The following is a 12,132-nucleotide window of genomic DNA, read 5'->3' on the forward strand; positions in this document are numbered from 1 at the left end:
GAGACAATATGTGCATGTTAAGTATATACAAAATAGATACGGGGGCGGGGGGGGGGGTGGGGGGGGGGGGGCGGGGGGGGTGGGGGGGGGTGGGGGCGGGGGGGGGGGGGTGGGGGGGTGGGTGGGGGGGGGGGGTGGGTGGGTGGCTAGGTGGTGCCTAGGTGGTGCAGTGGATAGAGCACCGGCCCTGGATTCAGGAGTACCTGGGTTCAAATCCGGTCTCAGACACTTAATAATTACCTAGCTGTGTAGCCTTGGGCAAGCCACTTCACCCCATTTGCCTTGCAAAAACTAAAAAAAAAAAAAAAAAATACAAGGTAATTTGTGGGGAGCACTGGTGTTTGATGGCAAGAGGAAAGAACTTGGGTAGAAGGGGTTTCTTGAACTGAGTCTTTAAAACTCAAGAATCTAAGAAAGGTGGGTAGGCTAGATGGTACAGTGGATAGAGAGAGCACCAGCGCTGGAGTAAAGAGTGCCTGAGTTCAAACTTGGCACTTAATACTTACCTAGCTGTGTGGCCTTGGGCAAGCCACTTAACCCCATTGCCTTGCAAAATCCTAAAAAATAAAAAAAAGAATCTAAGAAAGGGAGATTCTTCAATGCTAAACAAAGATGAAAATGGAGTGTCATACGTAGAGCAGTGGGACAGTGGGAAGACCAGTTAGACTGACCTGTTGGGAAAGTGAAAAGGAATAAGTTATAGGTCAGATTATGATAGGCTTTATGAAGAAAGGAGTTTGTAAGGAGTTTGTATATGGTTTTAAAGTAACTGGGCTTGTGAATAGAAAGGATAGATCAGTCCAAATAAATAGATTTCTAGAAATTGGAGGTTTGCCCCCAGGGTCCTCCCACATGAGGCAGGTTGCTGGACTTCCTTGCTCTCATCTTTCTCCTTCTGCCCTAACACCCTCAAGGGTTCCAATACCATCTGCTCATAGTTCTTATCAGAAACAGAATGTTAATTGAATGTGAATTATACCTTTTTAGAAAAATAGCACTGAAAGAGGATGCTAATAGAAGCAAAACATATTGGACTAATCAGCCCTCTACTGCTGTCATTAACCTCATTTCCCCAGAGCCTCATTGGTTGTCTCAAGTGGCTCCAAGTTGTTTGGAAGAGAATGCAACCAGTGAAGCATAAATCGTGGTCTTTCTTGGAGAACCTCCTTGTTAGCCATCCCATTTACCAGGAGGTGGAATGCCTATGGATGTCAGAGGGTACAGGGCACAACTCAGAAAAAGCTATTCCAGTTAGTCTTACATTTCTAGCTCCCTGGGATTAATCCCAATGTTCAATTTTTCTTCAAAGGAGGACTTTCTTAGCTTGCAGCCTGGGTACAGCTACAGAGGACTCCCACTTTCTGAGCCACTTGTGTGGGGAACATCGCTTGGGCTAGCCCATAAGGAATACTTGGAGAGGGTGGTGGTGCTTAGAATTTCTTTTGGGATCTTGGCTCCTACTTCTTTATGACTTTCAGTACATCCTGATATTTTCATTTTTTAAATCCAGATTTTAAATACTCAGTAATCACGGATATGTCCTTAATTTTTAAATTCTAATTAAAATTGTGACCCAAGGAGATTAAATTGTCTTACATCATTATATCTTCTGTTTCTCTAGACTTTAAGGTTTTGCAAACTTTTGCTATTCAATTCAATTGAACAACTATTTACTAAACTCTATATTGTACAAGAAACTAGCAAAGCTCTGAAATAAAAAGGCATAAATGGAATAATCCCTGCTCTCAAGGGATTTACCTTCTTGTAGATAATGTTGAAAGGAACAGAAAAAAAAGGACATTTGTATAAGAAAAGCTGCTAAAAATCAGCTTAAGAAGAAATGCAGTCCTGCAAAAAAAGAGTCTGAAGAATTGCTGGAACATGGCCTTTAAATGAGTGAACTGATGAGAGGATGTTTGAGGAAAGAGGAAAAGATGATGGTTGCAGGGCATGGAAGTCCAGCAGCTTATTTGCTGTTGTATGTTTTCAGATTCTTAAGTGTTTTGACTGAGAAATAGCAAATCAAAAACCTGGGAGGCTGCAGGGATTTTAGGGGAGGGGTCACACATAACAAAGGTGGAATAGTTGCGATTCACTTCATAAGTTAGAGATCAGTGCTTATAAGGAGGCATTACCTGAGACTTTAGATGCTAGAGGGGGAAGCCAGTTTAAAAAAAAAAAAAGAGAAAGAGAAAAATTGAATGCAAGTAGAGTTGTGAACGGAAGCCACAGGCAGCAATAAACCAAATCAGACAAGCTTCTGATGGGCTTTGCAGCTACTAGAAATTCATTGGAAGAACATTAAATCCTGCTGACATTTTAAGAGCTATTTGGGGTTATTGCTCTCCAAGGCCATCTAATTTGGGTTTATTGCTCTTTGACGCCATCTACAGACTGATAGAGGAAATCAGTGTAAGGGGTTGCTGGCTTTCTGCTCCCCATCTCTGGTTAAACATTCCTTAACGTTCCAGAGCAGATTTAAGGAGTTTGACAGGTAAGGAACTGCTTATCACTAAAGGATATGTCAGCACCCGATCAAAGGTGACTGTGTGCTAAAAGGGGATATCAGTGATTCAATGGTCCCCAAATAACAGAAAATAGCTTTACCTATCAGGAAAACTGGGAGGACCATATTAGAGCAGATAGCAAGGAAACAGTTATGTCTGTCAGGTGATGCATGGTGCAGATCATTTGCTAATGAGACCACAGGTTTTACAGACTGACATCTAGAATAATAAGTTGCTCCAGGCACATGGCTTTCTCTTCTGATATACCTCTCTAATAGATCTCTGCAAGTATGTGGCCACTCCCCCTCATCAATTCTGTAAATTGTGGGAGAGTATAACCTAGTTTTATGAAAAGACTACTATATTTTGATTATTTCTTCTCTTGTCTTCTGTTGAGTAATTGCTATGGTCAGTAGACAAATCAGCCAAAACATACTACTTCTCCTGCAACATTCTTTCAAGACAATTCTAGCCATGCTTCACTTCATTCCCTCCTTTCTGGTTGACTCTTCTACAAACTCCAATTGCCAAGGCTCTCGTGAACATAGTGGCTTACCCTTTCCTTCCTCCCCATTCCTTAGTGACATTGTCCTTTTAGTGGCAGTCTCAACCAACTCTGCCATTACTCTATTCAATGCCCACTAACCATCCCTATCACTTTCCAGTCTAAAATTCCTCTAAGGGTATTTTCTCCTTTATTAAACATATAAGCTTCTTGAGCTGTCTTTGCTTTTATACCTGTAGCCTGGGGATTTAGTGTATTTCTTTGCACATAATAAACCCTTAAAAATTCATTTATTCATATTATGTCAGGCATAGGGAGTATCACAGATTCTTTAGCTTTTTGTCTATCAGAACCCTTATTGGAATAATGTTTTTAAATATATAAAGTTCATAGGATTACAATTATATTGAAACATAATTATCATATATAGTAATAGTTCTATCGTATTCAAGGTTATTATTAATGCTTTTCAAAAATAAAGTAAATTTGGATCAATGTATAGCATGGAAACAACATAAAGACTATCAGACTGACTTCTATGGGGGAGGGAAGCAAGATTAGGGGGAATTGTAAAATTAAAAATAAATTTTAAAATAAAGTACATAGGATTACAAATGGAATTGATTGTATTGAAATATAATTATTATAACATATATCTTAAAAGTGTCATTAGTAGTATCTTGTTCAAGACTATTATGTCCTGTCAAGAATGTTGCTTATGAGGAGAATTAAGATTCTTCCCTGTTTTTCCATGTGGATTGAATTACAGTTTATTATGTGTGGTAGGATGCCATAAAAATGAATTGAACAGAGTTTGGAGTAATGCCAAATTTCTAACACTCCACAAACATCTGACACAGCTGCTAGGTAGAAGATTCTCTGGCACTTCCAAATTTTGAGATCTTTAAAGGCAAATCTTTAACTAGGTCATCAGTTCTTCTTGGCTCTCCTGAAGCTGGCTGTTGAATTCAACAGTTAATGGAGCCAGAGTATTTGGTTGAGCTGTTGCTGTTCCACAAAATCTGCCAATCCATTCCCAGCCTTGGGTAGAAGATTCCAATCCTATGTGCCTTGGTTCTGGGGGCTCTGAGCAGGTTGCTGTGGAGGGAGCAGAACTCTCCCAACATTGCCTTTAGCCTTCCTTTCTTCTCTGCTTCATTTCAGCTTTCAGGATTTCTGGTGGTAGCTGAAATGAAAGCAAGTCAAGAAAAACACAGAAGACTGGAAAACTTGCTAAGGCAGGAAATGGAAAACCCTCAACAGCTAACCAGGGTTAAATCCTCTCCATTCCTTCTGCACAGAAGATTTTCCTTGTGCCATTTTACTGACAGAAGATAGCAATTTGCTAATTGAGGAGAAGATCCTTAGGATTCTTACAGAGATGGAAGAGTCATAAGATCACAGATTTAGAGTTGGAAAGGACCTTAGAAAGCGTTTAGGTCAACTCCTTCATTTTTTCAGCTGAAGAAATTAAGTTTTTCCCAGAGAAACTTGAAGACAGACTTGTGCAAGGTCCTAGTAAAAGGGATTTGAATTCCATTCATTTGGCTTGAGATCTGGAGATGATATCTCTCCCCTGGGCCTCACAACTTTAATATCACAGGATGCTTGAAGTCTTCAAACTCCAAGATTTCTCTCCTCCTTCCTCAGAAAAGTGGTTCACTGTTGTTCTTTTTCAGTTTTTAAGTTACCATCACTTCTCACTTTCCTGCATCTGGACATCATAGAACCCCAGGATTTCTTTGTACTGTCTCTTCTAATTCTTAGATTTTTAAAGAGAATTTACTGTGGAACAAATTAGGCTAATATGGGCTGGGGAAAGAGCAATAGATGTAAAATTTCAGCCAAATAAGGTTCTAAGGATTTTGCTCACATTCTTAGTCTCTCTTTTCTCTCAAATTCTTTTGCTCTCGTCCTTGACTTTAATTCAGCTCTAGTGGTATTTCCATGGGAATCCTATTACCTAAGCTAACTTTTGTAGCCTTCTGCAACTAGCTTCAATTCAACAAACTTCATCTTATTTCCTGTTATTGTAGGACAACAAACAAATTTTCATTGAATTGAATTAGAGATTCTAGAAGATTGTAAAGGCTAATTCTATAATAATAATAATATAATAATACCACCACCAATAGCATAGACTTGAAGAATTACAAAGCACTTTACATTATCTCATTTGGTAATCAACTACCCAGTGGGGTAGGCTCTATTATTATTATTATTATTTGTATTTTACAGATAGGAAAAAGGAGGTGAAGGATGAATAAGAGACTTGCCCAGAGTTACACAACAAGAAAATATTTGAATTATATTTTAAACTCACTCCTTACCTGTGCTCAAGGTGCTTAAATTCTGCTGGGGGAAGACATACATGTGGACTAGGAAATGCAGAATATATACAAAGTCATTTCATAAAGGAGAGTGGAAATCTCTGCAAATATGTCAGGCATTGGGAAATGTCAATACTTCAAGGACTTATGATTTTGTCAGTGTTCCAACTCTCTAAATTCTAGATGTAAGAGATGGCTCCCCACCACAGTTATTGTTTTCAAGAATTGTCTGAAGTTCAGAAAGTTTGTGATTTGCTCACCATCACAGTGCTTGTCTAAGAGGTGGGATGTGACCTTGGACTAAAAGTGCTTCTCTCCTGGTGGGGAGGTGTGATACAATCATAAAAACAAAAACACAGTCCTCAAACATTTAATGTAAATAGGTAGCTCCCTCAGCATGCCTTTCTCACATATAGACCACCCATAGTAGTTACCTCAGGCTCACAATACACTTTGGGGCCATACCCCAAAGGAAAGGGTTCAGATATATATTAACTTTTTTAGTCATTCTCTCTCTCTCTCTCTCTCTCTCTCTCTCTCTCTCTCTCTCTCTCTCTCTCTCTCTCTCTCTTTCTCTCTCCTTTCCCCCCTTCTATCCTTCTTGTGTCTCTGACTCTTGATTCTCTGTCTCTGTCTGTCTCTATCTTTCTCTATCACTGACTCTCTCTGTCTCTGCTTCTCTAACAGTCTTTGTTTCTGTCTCTGTCTCTCTCTTCCCTAGCTCACTCACCTCAAACTGGGATGATGCCTTTCCTACCAGAAGATCTGGAGTTCCTAAACGTGGGTTTGCAACTATGACTCAGATTCTTATATGGTAACTATTGTGGGAGGGATACACTCCCATTAGTCACCACTATAGCTCCTGAGCCCTTACTGGTATATTTCCCCATTTATACAAAACCAGTCACTTTTAGCTCTAAAACATAAAATATTCATTTATTTATAAGCTAAAAGCCATAATACCATAGTTATTCAATGTAAAACAAATGCACTAATAATGAAAACATTATATAACCTGAGGTCATGCTCTCCCATTGATACACTTAATCTCTTCAGAGGAGAATATGTACACACTTACAGAAACCTAGCAGGAAGAAACTTGAGGGAGGAAGCCTCCTATGCCCTCGGTGACTCACAGCTCTGGATTTCCAGCTTTGATGACCTTGGTACTTTCATGAACAATGCTCATGGACGCACCAAGCTCTTGTTGAGGCTAGCTACTCCCCTTCTGGTCCTTTCTGCACTTCTGCTTTCAAAATGATGAAGTAATGTAACATGCTCTTTTAACTCACAATCCCTTTAAGTGAAGGTTGAGAAAATGTGGTGCTATTGGAGTTAGAGGCATTTCTTTGCCTTAAATCAGGGAAGGCTCTCTGGGCAATGCAGAGAAATCCAACCAACTTTTCACTCAAAAGGATTATATATTATCAAGTCAGTTCTCATGGTAATGTTTTAGCATTTTAGCAAAATAGAGTTCATAGCAAAACTCCCTTTAAATATATTATATATATATATATGTATATATACATATATACATATACATATATATATATATATATATATATATATATATATATATATATCACACTCTCCCACAAATGTATATGTCTTTGGTGGAGACCAAGAACATATATAGGAATTACTCATCAGCTGCTCCCACATGGGGAAATATGAGGGACCCTGATGTCTTCTGGTGATGTTATCAAGCTGCTCTCACTAGGTCTTTTTGTTGTTGGGTATGTTATCTCTGTTTAGCACATTATTCCACTGGGCTCTTATGGGCTCCCCAGGAATAATCCTCTGTTCTGGTTATTCTTGTAGCCTGGAACTGTGTGACTGATCCCTCTGGATACATCAGTGATCTAGTGACACTGACCTTCTTGCTTTTCCTTGAACAAGACCTCCAACTCCCAGCTCAAGGGTTTTTCCTTAGCTATCTCCAGTGCATGAGAGACATCATTACTGCCTTCCTGATTTCCTTCCTACCAGCTACAATCCCACCATTAGCAAAAAGCCTTCATGGATTCCTCCTTAATTCTAATGCCTTCTCCCTAAGTATGATCTCCAATTTATCCTATATACAATTTAAACATTTGTCGTTTGTTAGTTTTGTTGTTGTTACATTTGATGCTGTTATTGTTCGGTCATGTCTTACTCTTGGTGACCCTTTTGGGGTTTTCTTGGCAGAAATACTGGAATAGTTTGTCATTTCCTTCCTTAGCCCATTCCATATGAGGAAATTAAGTCAAACAGGGTTAGGTGACTTGTTCAGGGTCACAGTGCTAGTAGGTATCCATGATCAGATTTGAATTTAGGTCTTCCTGACTCTATCCACAGTTCCACCTAGCTGCCCAGCATGTTTGTACATATTTGCTTGCATATTATCTCCCTCATTAGATAGTGAGCAGGAATATCTTTCCTTGTATCCCCAGCACTTAGGAGTTTAATAAATGTTAATTGGTTGACTGACATCTCCTCTGCTAGTCCTTGATGACTTCACTTCAGTGTTTCTCTGATATCTGCTGAGCAGTAGTTTCTGTTAGTCCAGAGGGTCTCCTTTTCACCCCAAGCAATCAATCCTAGCTTCAGTTCTAACATTTCCAGATTTAGGCTGGGATTAGATAGTTTCTTTTAAACCCCTTTGTTGAATTAGAGGTCCAAGCCCAGAGAGACAGAATAACCATCTGAGATATAGTAGATGCCCCTCCCAATTAGTTTGCAAATAACTTGAACCTATTCTAAAGAAAAACTTAAGAGGCTTGGTCTAAGATTCTCTCCCAGCTCACATTAGGGTCTTTATCAAACAGAACAGTTAGCATAAAAACTTGATTACTTCAACACTTTTGGTCAGGGAAAAACTTCAGCCTCCTTTCATATAAATAAGCAAAAAACACAATATGAGATAGGTGAGGATGCTACCCACCACAGACTCCAAAATACTTGCTGAAGTGGCTGATAACTGGGCTTGAGTCCTGAAATAAGGTAAGGTCCCAAGAGGCAGAAGAATGCCCTCCAGGAATGGGGGGGGGGGGCGGGGCGGTACTAGATAGTTTACAAAGTTCAGACAGGAGAGTTGGAAAGTCAAGTTCAGGGAACAGCCAGTCAGGTTGGTGTGATTACAACTTAGAATGATTAAGTCCCACCATCCAAACTCTGATTGGCAAGTTCCTACCAGAATCACCATTTTGAAGTGCCAGGGCCAATTGTGACTCCAATTCTGACTCTCCCGACTTCTCCACCCCCCCCCACCAACTAACCAAGAGTCTTCTCTCTATTGCCCTCTCTCCTATCCCTCCCCTACTCCATTTTACTACCCCCCGCCCCCAACACACACTTTTAAACTCTCTCTCTCTTAGGGGTGATCTTTGAGTTAATGTTGATAGCTTCATCCTTAAGCTCTTTTATTTACAAAGTCAGCAGTTCTTCCCAGTCATTTTTCTTTTTCATGTCAATTATAAGATTTCCATCTAGTTTCTCAAATTTGCTTACTCTTTAGCAGGTAACCAAAATAAATGAGAATGTTGAATATATCTAAACTTTAAAAATCCTTAATATCTTCTTTGTTTATTTGGGGGTTTCTCAGTTTTCTCATGGAGAAAAAAAAATTTAGTCATAACTCAACCTTATATATTATCCACCTGCCACTTGTACAACACAATTCTGGATAGTAAAATTTAGTGTATGTTGTCTTAATTCCTATTGCATAAGGAGGAAGAAGTCATCAAGAAAATAATTTGCAGAACACCTTGAAAATCCATGCTTTGCCTTCAAAGTTCAATTATTATCTTTCACCCACTGTTCAATCCATTTCATTATCTGATCTAAATTACTCTCTAGTTCTTCTGGTACATTGCTTGGCAGCTTGTGCACTATTTCATGCTTGTAGGAGGCCATGGCTTCTTCATAAAGAATTTGGAAAATTTCACACTGTATATTGTCCTGTAGTTTCTTTACACTGTATCCCCTCTTTTCAAGTCTTGAATATAACACAGAATTATCTGTTTGAAGCAAAAAAAAACTATATGAAACCATCGTTCAGGAAAGAAGTCACCGCCATGGTAATCAACAATAATTCCACCTTCGGTCATTTTATTTTCTAACTCATCAACTACTCTGTCTTCATCCAAAATAGGACGTTCGTATTCTTCATCAAAGCCATCATATAACTGTCCTTCTTGTGCTAAATCGCCCACATTAATGTATGTCAGTCCTGTTCTTGATGCAAGTTCTTTGTCTAGTGTGGTCTTTCTAACCCCTGGTGTACCCGTGAGCAGGATGTTGGGCAGCCTCATGGCAGCCGCGGCGCTGACTCCGCCCCGGCGCCGGCCCTCCGCGAGGAGCGGCAGGCCGGGCAGGCCGGCTAGCAGCCGAGGGGGTGCGATCTTTGAGTTAAAATGAAAGCCCCTTGAGGGAAGAAGCTGTCTTTTTACTTGTATTCTCAGTGCTTACCTGGCACATGCCTGACAAATAGTAAAAAAATCCTTAATAAATGTTTGTTGACTTGGAAATGTAGGCTACAACCACTAAGAAGAACTTTAAATGCTGACCTTGGGAATTTCTGTCCTAGAGAGAGGCAAGAAAGAATCACTGAAAATTCTTAAGGAGGGAGCAATACAGGTCAGCTGTGCTTTGGGAAGATAACTTTATTTTGGTGGGGGGGTAGAGGAGATTAACTTTAGAACCCGGATGGAGGATATCTTGAAGAGGGAAGGAATTAGTAGCAGACAAACCAAGAAACTTTAGAATTAACTACACTTGTCTCTCTGCTCTATCATTTTGGCACACTGCCTTCTCAACACACTAACCTAGACTTGGGAAACCTTTTCCTATCATTCCTTCCCTCTTCTGACTCCCAACAAATGAACAACCAAAATAGAATCTCTGAGTGAAAAATTACTCTCTTTAGTTTGGTACTTACAAAACTGACTTTGGTATGACAAAACTTACAAAACCCAATTTATCTTTCTTGGAGGTTTCTGAGCTCTGGAGCTACCTGAAAATTATAGACCTTTACACCTCACTTGTCTCTCTCTGACCATCTACTGATTCAGATTCTTCAAACCAGTCCTGCTTTAAAAAAAAAAACACCTATAAATACTGCTGAGTTTTCCTATGACACTTTTATGTTTTATATAAGTGATTTCATTTGAGACTCATAACAGTCTTGTACTGTTGATATGAATATAAGTATTGTTGTTATGAATATCCCCATTTTATAGATTAAACTGACATTCAGAAAGGTTAGTTGTACTAGATGTTCTCAAAGGTCTAAATCTATGATTTTATGATTAGTTGCCTGTGAAGACAGAATTGAGGCCTGAATACCTTTACTCTATGTTGGGCATTGCTTCCTGCTACTATCTCCTTTATTTGGTGACTACTTTCAGATTTAACTTTTTTCTTTTTTTAATGACATTTTATTTTATTTTTCTAATTACATGTTATGAAAATTTTTCAACCTTCATCCACATTCATATGCATATTTTATGTCATATGATTTCCTTCCTCCCTCTCTTCCCACCCCCTTCCCCTCAGCAATAAACAGTCAGGTGAATATTGTACATACACATTGTGTTTAACATATTTACAGATAAGTCATTTTCAATATGAGGAAAAGAAAACCAGGAGACAGGAAAAAATACCTGAGAAATTTTTTTAAAAGATTTTATTTATTTTGAGCTTTACAATTTTTCCCCTAATCTTACTTCCCTCCCCCCACCCCCCACAGAAGGCAATTTGTCAGTCTTTACATTGTTTCCATGGTATACACTGATCCAAATTGAATGTGATGAGAGAGAAATCATATCCTTAAGGAAGAAACATAAAGTATAAGAGATAGCAAGATCAGACAATAAGATATCAGGTTTTTTCCTAAATTAAAGGTACTAGTCCTTGGTCTTTGTTCAAACTCCACAGGTTCTTTCTCTGGATACAGAAGGTATTCTCCACTGCAGACAGCCCCAAATTGTCCCTGATTGTTGCACTGATGGAATGCACAAGTCCATCAAGGTTGATCATCACCCCCATGTTGCTGTTAGGGTGTACAGTGTTTTTCTGGTTCTGCTCATCTCACTCAGCATCAGTTTATGCAAATCCCTCCAGGCTTCCCTGAATTCCCATCCCTCCTGGTTTCTAATAGAACAGTAGTGTTCCATACATATACCACAGTTTGCTAAGCCATTCCCCAATTGAAGGACATTTACTTGATTTCCAATTCTTTGCTACTACAAACAGGGCTGCTATGAATATTTCTGTACAAGTGATGTTTTCACCCTTTTTCATCATTTAAGAGAAATTTTTTTTAAAAAGTGAATGTAGTTAAATAAAAATTTATAAAAGGGGGGGCAGCTAGGTTGGTGCAGTGGATAGGGCACTGGCCCTGGAGTCAGGAGGACCTGAGTTCAAATGTGACCTCACACACTTAATAATTTTTGTAAGTCATACAAACCCTATTGCCTTAAATAAATAAACAACATATATATATATATATACATAAATAAATAAAAAGATGAATGAATAAATAAATAAATATTTTTAAAAAGAAGTGAATAAGGGGGTGACTAGGTGGTACAGTGGATAGAGTTCCTGGAATCAGGAGCACCTGAGTTCACATCCGGTCTCAGACACTTAGTAATTACCTAGCTGTGTGGCCTTGGGCAAGCCATTTAACCCCATTGCCTAGCAAAAACCTAAAAAAAAAAAGTGAATAAAAAAAAAAGGTGAATTCAGATTCTGAAGGGTTTTTTGTTTTGTTTTGTTTCTCTTCCTCTGGATGTTGCTATCATTGTCC

The 12,132-nt window shown here is 39.0% G+C and overlaps 1 pseudogene; it reads right to left on the reverse strand.

The window, feature by feature from the left end:
• Positions 1 to 8,778: 8,778 nt before the first annotated feature.
• On the reverse strand, positions 8,779 to 9,713 carry LOC141516124 (adenylate kinase isoenzyme 6 pseudogene; annotated as a pseudogene).
• Positions 9,714 to 12,132: the final 2,419 nt, after the last annotated feature.

This window comes from Macrotis lagotis, chromosome 3, assembly GCF_037893015.1.
Source record: "Macrotis lagotis isolate mMagLag1 chromosome 3, bilby.v1.9.chrom.fasta, whole genome shotgun sequence".
Taxonomy (NCBI): Eukaryota; Metazoa; Chordata; class Mammalia; order Peramelemorphia; family Peramelidae; genus Macrotis; species Macrotis lagotis.